This window comes from Homarus americanus, unplaced genomic scaffold, assembly GCF_018991925.1.
Source record: "Homarus americanus isolate GMGI-L3 unplaced genomic scaffold, GMGI_Hamer_2.0 scaffold50281, whole genome shotgun sequence".
NCBI classification, from domain to species: Eukaryota; Metazoa; Arthropoda; class Malacostraca; order Decapoda; family Nephropidae; genus Homarus; species Homarus americanus.
In genome coordinates, this window is record NW_024742338.1 from 1,992,251 (window position 1) to 2,001,756 (window position 9,506).

The following is a 9,506-nucleotide window of genomic DNA, read 5'->3' on the forward strand; positions in this document are numbered from 1 at the left end:
TGAGGTGAGGTGAGGGAGGTGAGGTGCAGAGAGGTGAGGGAGGTGAGGTGAAGGGAGGTGAGGAAAGTGAGGTGAGGTGAAGGGAGGTGAGGTGATATGAGGTGAGGTAAAGTGAGGTGAGGTTAGGAGAGGTGCAGAGAGGTGCAGAGAGGTGAGATGAGGTGAAGTGAGGTGAGGGCCCCCAAACACCTTTTATAAAAACCATTACCATTCTCAACTGCCACCACCTTTGTAAACTCCTCTGGTCCCTGAGTGGTCGAATTTAACTTGGAACGCGAGAGTAGGACTGTAGGACCCCGTAGGCCTTCTGTGGTCACTCCTATGCTTAACCCACCCCCCCCCCTCTCTCTCTCTCTCTCTCCTAAGTAGCTGAATTTAACTTAGAAATCTAGAAAAATAAAGACAGAGGAACTGAATTTTGCTCACGAGACCTTACTGTTTTACACACACACCACTGACGGTCAAAAGTGGCAGGACATCTGTATAGTGTGTGTGTGTGTGTGTGTGTTGGTAAAAGGCTTCAGCTGGCAGGGTTATTGAAGCACCGGACACCTAGTCTTTGTCGCCCGGAGTGAAAACTAAAATGCAAAGACCCTGAACATTTATCAAACGTAGGAGATGGGGGGACCACTTTACACCTCTGGCCTGACCTTACCATATGTGTGTGTGTGTGGTCGCCATACTTCTGGGTGTATCTGGTGTGTACCTCGCGTCTGTTCCGGGGCTGCTGTGTACCCATGGGTGTGTCCTGATGTTAAAAAAGGGTCCCCTCCCATGCCCCGCCCACTAAATCAGCAGCCAATCATATCGCTCGTACTAAATCAGCAGCCAATCATATCGCTCGCATTAAATCAGCAGCCAATCATATCGCTCGCATTAAATCAGCAGCCAATCATATCGCTGGTATTTGACACATCCCCACGCCCCGTCCAATCACTTTATCTGACTGTACTATTCTCAGTAAAATGTTGATAACCTAACCTAACCTAACCCTTTGAGTGGGAGGAGCCATGTTTGAGAGCGAGAGAGAGTGTGTGTGTGTGTGTGTGTGTGTGTGTGTGTGTGTGTGTGTGTGTGTGTGTGTGTGTGTGTGTGTGTGTGTGTGTGAAGAGAGTGAGGCGATTCAACATGATGGTACAGCCGGTCTAAACACACACACACACACACACACACACACACACACACACACACACACACACACAGCATAATGTTTCCTCGGTTCAGATGGAAACAGTGTAGCCACTCCATGTTTCATACACCAGTGAGTCCATTTTAGCCACGATTAATTTATATAACTGTTTACTGAATTTCCATCCATGTATCATCAATAATAAAGGAGAATTATGTATTACCACTCATACATGGATTTAATAAGTATTCATATATGTCCCAGGTATAACTACAGTGTCCTAGATGTGATGGAATATATTTAAAATGATATAATATTGAGAGGAAAATCCCAGCGTACAGGAGGTCTCAGGATATCAGCTGAGAAAAATATATAAGACATTCTCTCCGCGTCTGTGAAGGCGAGGGACGGCGGATATCACAAGGCGGTGCTGGGAGGTCACATGAGCTGAGAGTTTCATTGTGTTGTGTTGTGTTCCATGGTGTTGTGTTTCGTGTTTCATTCCGTTGTGTTCCATTTCATGATTCACGTTTCGTCTTGTCATCTTTTGTTGTGCTCTGGTTGTTGACATTGTGAGGAGTGGGTTTTCTATATATATGCATGACGTCTCTTAAGGCTCTCAGTATGCAAGGAGACACCGTGGCCTACACTGCACTCGACCGTCTTCTCACCCACAACTGAAACTTTAGGTACCCATTTACAGCCGAGTGACAAAGAGTGTTTTTAACGGGTGATACTGAGGTGTAGGAGGGCCGTGATCGCCAACCCTCAGATATAATGATGATGTACCTTGATGACATTAACCCACTAACCCGCCTTTACTGACTAACTGATAATGATTACGCGTGAGGGAGATATTTTTAAACATGTCGCTTAACGTGAGCTATTATGACCGAGTGTTAGTCAGACTTGTTCTGGTTCAGAAGATGGAAGATGAGGAGGAAGGAAAGGAAGGAAGGAAGGAAGGAAGGAAGGAAGGAAGGAAGGAAGGAAAGAAGGAAGGAAGGAAAGAAAAGAAGGAAAGTAAGGGGAACGAGAAGGAAAAATGTAAAATAGTGGGAGGAAGAGGAAGGAAGAAATAGCAGAAGCAGGAAGGAAGAGGAATTAGGAAGATATAATAAAGAAGGGAGAGGGGAACATGACAAAGGAAGGAGAGAGAGGGGGGGGGGGGGGGGGGGGGGGGAATTAGAAAAACAAAAAAAATAGGAAGAAGGAAAAGAAAAAATTCCACATGACTTTAAAAGAAAAAATTCCACCGAAGTTTGACTCTAAAAATTTTGGTCACGAGGAGAGGAGAGGAGAGGGAGGGAGGAGAGGGAGAGGGAGGAAAGGGAGAGGAGAATATTTTCCTCAGATTATTGTTTACAAAATGTTTTATGTCTGACTGTAAAATATAAACTAACTGATACTGAAGCTTTATCGTATGTCTGAAGATCTATAAATAAGGTCAAATGAAAAAAGACTTAATTTATTGATTAGTATTCATAGCATTAAGCCGGTCACTATACCAGGGTCGTCCTCACCTCACCCCCCGCGGCCAGTCATACACCAAGTCGTCCTCACCTCACCCCTGTGGCCAGTCATGCCCAGGGTCGTCCTCACCTCACCCCCGGGCCAGTCACATACCAGGGTCGTCCTCACCTCACCCTCGCGGCTAGTCACTATACCAGGGTCGCCCACCTCACCCCTGCAACCAGTCACTATACCAGGTGTCGTCCTCACCTCACCCCCTGCAGCCAGTCACTATACCAGGTCGTCCTCACCTCACCCCCCTGCAGCCAGTCACTATACCAGGGTCGTCCTCACCTCACCCCCGTGCCAGTCACTACCACCTCACCCCCTGCAGCCGGTCACCATACCAGGGTGTCCCTCATCTCACCCCGCGGCCAGTCACTATACCAGGGTCGTCCCCACCACCCCAGCGGCCAGTCACTATGCCAGGGTCGTCCTCACCTCACCACCCCTGCAGCCAGTCACTATACCAGGGTCGTCCTCACCTCACCCTGCAGCCGGTCACTATACCCAGAGTCGTCCTCACTCCACCCCTGCAGCGGTCACTATACCAGGGTGTCCTCTCACCACCCCCCGCGGGCCACTATACCAGGGTCGTCCTCACCTCACCCCCCAGCAGCCGGTCACTATACTCAGAGTCGTCTCGCCTCACCCCCCAGCCAGTCACTATACCAGGGTCGTCCTCACCTCACCCCGCGGCCAGTCACTATACCAGGGTCGTCCACCACCCCCCCTGCAGCCTCCACTATACCAGGGTCGTCCTCACCTCACCCCTGCAGCCTGTCACTATACCAGGGTCGTCCACCACCCCTGCGGTCACTATACCAGGGTCATCCTCACCACCCCCTGCAGCCGGTCACTATGCCAGGGTCGTCCTCACCACCTGCAGCCAGTCACTATACCAGGGTCGTCCTCACCACCCCCTGCAGCCTGTCACTATACCAGGTCATCTCACCTCACCCCTGCAGCCTGTCACTATACCAGGGTCGTCCTCACCTCACCCCCGCGGCCAGTCACTATACCAGGGTCGTCCTCACTCACCCCCCTGGCCAGTCACTATACCAGGTCATCCTCACCTCACCCCTGCAGCCTGTCACTAAACCAGGGTCGTCCCACCACCCCCTGCAGCCTGTCACTATACCAGGGTCATCCTCACCTCACCCCCTGCAGCCAGTCACTATACCAGGGTCGTCCTCACCTCACCCCCTGCAGCCGGTCACTATACCAGGGTCGTCCTCACCTCACCCCCCTGCAGCCGGTCACTATACCAGGGTCGTCCTCACCTCACCCCTGCAGCCAGTCACTATACCAGGTCGTCCCACCTCACCCCCTGCAGCCAGTCACTATACCAGGGTCGTCCTCACCTCACCCCCTGCAGCCGGTCACTATACCAGGGTCTCCTCCCTCACCCCCCCCTGCAGCCTGTCACTATACAGGGTTCATCCTCACCTCACCCCCCTGCAGCCTGTCACTATACCAGGGTCATCCTCACCTCACCCCCCTGCAGCAGTCACTATACCAGGGTCGTCCTCACCTCACCCCCTGCAGCCGGTCACTATACCAGGGTCGTCCTCACCTCACCCCCTGCAGCCGGTCACTATACCAGGGTCGTCCCTCACCTCACCCCCCCTGCAGCCTGTCACTATACCAGGGTCGTCCTCACCCCACCCCCTGCAGCCGGTCACTATACCAGGGTCGTCCTCCCTCCCCCCTGCAGCCTGTCACTATCCAGGGTCATCCTCCACCTACCCCCCTGCAGCCAGTCACTATACCAGGTCGTCCCTACCTCACCCCCCTGCAGCCAGTCACTATACCAGGGTCGTCTCACCTCCCCCTGCAGCATGTCACTACCAGGGTCATCCTCACCTCACCCCCTGCAGCCTGTCACTATACCAGGTCATCCTCACCCCACCCCTGCAGCCGGTCACTATACCCAGGGGTCATCCTCACCTCACCCCCCTGCAGCCGTCACTATACCAGGGTCGTCCTCACCTCACCCCCTGCAGCCGGTCACTGCCGGTCGTCCTCACCTCACCCCCCTGCAGCCGGTCACTATACCAGGGTCGTCCTCACTCACCCCCCCAGCGGTCACTATACCAGGGTCGTCCTCACCTCACCCCCTGCAGCCAGTCACTATACCAGGGTCGTCCTCACCTCACCCCCTGCAGCCGGTCACTATACCAGGGTCGTCCTCACCTCACCCCCTGCAGCCTGTCACTGCCAGGGGTCGTCCTCACCTCACCCCCGCAGCCAGTCATTATAACAGGGTCGTCCTCACCTCACCCCCTGCAGCCAGTCACTATACCAGGGGTCGTCCTCACCTCACCCCCTGCAGCCTGTCACTATACCAGGGTCGTCTCCTACCCCCTGCAGCCTGTCATTATAGGGTCGTCCTCACCTCACCCCCCTGCAGCCAGTCACTATACCAGGTCATCCTCCCCTCACCCCCCCTGCAGCCTGTCCTATACAGGGTCGTCCTCCTCACCCCGCGGCCAGTCATTATAACAGGGGTCGTCCTCACCTCACCCCCCTGCAGCCAGTCACTATACCAGGGTCGTCCTCACCTCACCCCTGCAGCCTGTCACTATACCAGGGTCGTCCTCACCTCACCCCCCGCGGCCAGTCATTATAACAGGGTCGTCCTCACCCTCACCCCCCTGCAGCCGGTCACTATACCAGGGTCGTCCTCACCTCACCCCGCGGCCAGTCACTACCCGGGTCATCCTCACCTCACCCCTGCAGCCAGTCACTATACCAGGGTCGTCTCACCTCACCCCCTGCAGCCGGTCACTATACAGGGGTCGTCCTCACCTCACCCCCCTGCAGCCGGTCACTATACCAGGGTCGTCCTCACCTCACCCCCTGCAGCCGGTCACTATACCAGGGTCGTCCTCACCTCACCCCTGCAGCCTGTCACTCCTCCAGGGGTCGTCTCCACCTCCACCCCCTGCAGCCGGTCACTATACCGGGTCGTCCTCACCTCACCCCGCAGCCAGTCATTATACCAGGGTCGTCCTCACCTCACCCGCGGCCAGTCACTATACAGGGGTCGTCCTCACCTCACCCCCCTGCAGCCTGTCACTATACAGGGTTCGTCCTCCCCACCCCCCCTGCAGCCAGTCACTATACAGGGTCGTCCTCACCTCACCCCCATGGCCAGTCATTATAACAGGGTCGTCCTCCTCACCCACCCGGCCAGTCACTATACAGGGTCGTCCTCACCTCACCCCCTGCAGCCAGTCACTATACCAGGGTCGTCCTCACCCCCTTCAGCCAGTCACTATACCAGGGTCGTCCTACCTCACCCTGCAGCCAGTCACTATACCAGGGGTCGTCCTCACCTCACCCCCCTGCAGCCAGTCACTATACCAGGGTCGTCCTCACCTCACCCCCCGCGGCCAGTCATTGTAACAGGGTCGTCCTCACCTCACCCCCATTCACTCCATAGGGTCGTCCTCCTCACCCCCTGCAGCCAGTCACTATACCAGGGTCGTCCTCACCTCACCCCTGCAGCCAGTCATTATAACAGGGTCGTCCTCACCTCACCCCTGCAGCCTGTCACTATACCAGGGTCATCCTCACCTCACCCCCCTGCAGCCTGTCACTATCAGGTGTCTCCACCTCACCCCCTGCAGCCAGTCACTATACCAGGGTCGTCCTCACCTCACCCCCTGCAGCCTGTCACTATACCAGGGTCATCCTCACCTCACCCCCTGCAGCCAGTCACTATAACAGGGTCGTCCTCAACTCCTCAACCTTCAGGATAAGGTCAACTTCCTCCTCCAGGTAATATTTTTGTTGTTTTCCTGGGTTGGTTAGATTAAGGTAGGGTGAAGGTTAAGTTAGGTTAGGAGTTAGGTTAAGGTTAGGTGAAGGTTTAAGTTTGAGCTAGTTAAGGATTGAGTTAGGCTAGGTTGGGATTAAGGTTAGGTTAGGAGCTAAGGTTAGGTTAAGGTTGGAGTTGGAGTTGGAGTTAAGGTTAAGGCTAGGTTGGTTAGGTTAGGTTAAGGATGGGTTAAGGCTGGGTTGGGTTAGAGTTGGGTTAGGTTGGGATTGGGTTAGGTTAGGTTGAGTTGGGTTAGGTTAAGGTTAAGGCTAGGTTGGGATTGGGTTGTAGTTAGGTTAAGGTTAGATTTAAGTTAGGTTAGGTTAGGTTAAGGTTAGGTTAAGGTTGGGTTAAGGTTAAGGCGGTGGGTTGAGTTAGGAGTTGGGTTAAGGTTAGGTTAAGGTTAGGTTAAGGTTAAGGTTGGGTTAAGTTGAGTTAGAGTTAGGTTAAGGCTAGGTTTGAGTTAAGGTTGGGTTGGGGTTGGTTAGTTAAGGTTAGGTTAAGGTTAGGTTAAGGTTAAGGCTATGTTAGGTTAGGTTAGGTTGGGATTAGGTTACTGTAATACCATTACTACTACAACTCTCCCCCCTCCGACATTAGCAGCCCCAGTCAGTACATAGCCCCTCCTCTTACCCCCCCCCCACCGACCCTCAACACCTGGTCGACGTGCCAAAGTGTCTTGCTGCAATGTGGGCAGAAACACCGACAATCCTGGGGGGCTTAGTAGTAGTAGTAGAACATCAGTAGACAACACAACACAGGGGTCAACACAACACAGGGGTCAACACACAACACAGGGGTCAACACAACACAGGGGTCAACACAACACAGGGGTCAACACAGCACAGGGGTCAACCAACAGAGGTCCACACAGCACAGGGGTCAACACAGCACAGGGGTCAACACAGCACAGGGTCAACACAACACAGGGGTCAACACAACACAGGGGTCCAACACAACACAGGGGTCAACACAACACAGGGTCAACACAGCACAGGGGTCCAACACAGCACAGGGGTCAACACAGCAGAGGGTCAACACAGCACAGGGGTCAACACAACACAGGGGTCAACACAGCACAGGGGTCAACACAGCACAGGGTCAACACAACACAGGGGTTCAACACAGCACAGGGGTCAACACAACACAGGGGTCAACACAACACAGGTCAACACAACACAGGGGTCCAACACAACACAGGGGTTAACACAGCACAGGGTCAACACAGGGGTAACACAACACAGGGTCCAACACATACAGAGGTCAACACAACACAGGGGTCAACACAACACAGGGGTCCAACACAACACAGGGGTCAACACAGCACAGGGGTCAACACAACACAGGGGTCAACACAGCACAGGGGTCAACACAACACAGGGGTCAACACAACACAGGGTTCAACACAACACAGGGGTCAACACAGCACAGGGGTCAAACAGACAGGGTCCAACACAACACAGGGGTCAACACAACACAGGGGTCAACACAGCACAGGGGTCAACACAACACAGGGGTCAACACAACACAGGGGTCAACACAACACAGGGGTCAACACAACACAGGGGTCAACACAACACAGGGGTCCAACACAGCACAGGGTCAACACAACACAGGGGTCCAACACAACACAGGGGTCAACACAACACAGGGGTCAACACAGCACAGGGGGTGTGGGGCGGAGTGGGTGGTCCTAAGTGTAGAAATAGAATAGAGGTGGAGAGGAAGGAAGAGGAGTGGGAGGGTAGATGTTTCGAGTCGAGAGGCGTTCCGTGGTAGGATAGACTGACATGCGCGCCCACTTTTTATTCGTGTGTGTGTGTGTGTGTGTGTGTGTGACTTAGTAGTAGTAGAATGGACCACTGGCAAAACACACACACACACACACACACACACACACACCACACCACCTTCTCTCCTCACTATAACTCTTTCACCTCCTCTCTCTCTTCCTCCCATTCTTTACTCTAATTCCCTCTAATTATCATCATTTATCTAATTCTTACTTAATCTTACTTTCTCTCTTTTAGTCGTGTTCTTTTACGTCGTTTATTATTCTATTTTCTTGTAATTATCTTTCCTCCTTCTTATTATCTTCTATTAATTACTCATCATGGTAAGGGCGCGTGAGCAGTGTGTGTGTATGTATGTATGTATGTATGTATGTATGTATGTATGCATGTATGTATGTATGTATGTATGTGGAACGGATCGAGCTAGACTCTACTTATTGTTATTATTAGTAGTAGTCGTAGTAGTAGTCGTAGTAGTAGTAGTAGTGTAGTAGTAGTCGTAGTAGTAGTAGTAGTCGTAGTCGTAGTAGTAGTCGTAGTCGTAGTCGTAGTAGTAGTAGTAGTCGTAGTAGTAGTCGTAGTAGTAGTAGTAGTCGTAGTCGTAGTAGTAGTAGTAGTCGTAGTATCATCATCATCATCATTTTTGTATCACTATTATCATTATTATTATTATATTCATTTCCCACTCTTTCATTCTTTCTATTCAAGTTTATTAATTTCTTCTTCTTCCTCTTCTTCTTCTTCCTCTACTTCCTCTTCTAGTTCCTCTTCTTCTTCCTCCTCTTCTTCTTCTTCTTCCTCCTTCCTCTTCTAGTTCCTCTTCTTCTTCCTCCTCTTCTTCTTCTTCCTCTACTTCTTCCTCCTCTTCTTCTGCCTCCTCTTCTTATTCTTCCTCTTCTTCTTCTTCTTCTTCCTTTTCTTCTTCCTCCTCTACTTCTTCCTCCTTCTTCCTCCTCTTCTTCTGCCTCCTCTTCTTCTTCTTCCTCCTCTACTTATTCCTCTTCTCTTCTTCCTCCTCCTCTTCTTCTCCTCACTCTTCCTCTCCTTTATCAGGTTTATGTCACAAAAGTTTACACTTACATTACTCAAAGTTTTATCGTCTGTTTCAGTTTTCTTTTATTTTTATATTTTTTTTTTTGCTTTGTTTTTGATGAAATGTTGACGGACTTACAGACGCCGGAGAGTTATTGTTCTTATTTCTTCCTCTTGTTCTTTGTCTTCTTCTTCCAGCAATACCGTAACTTCG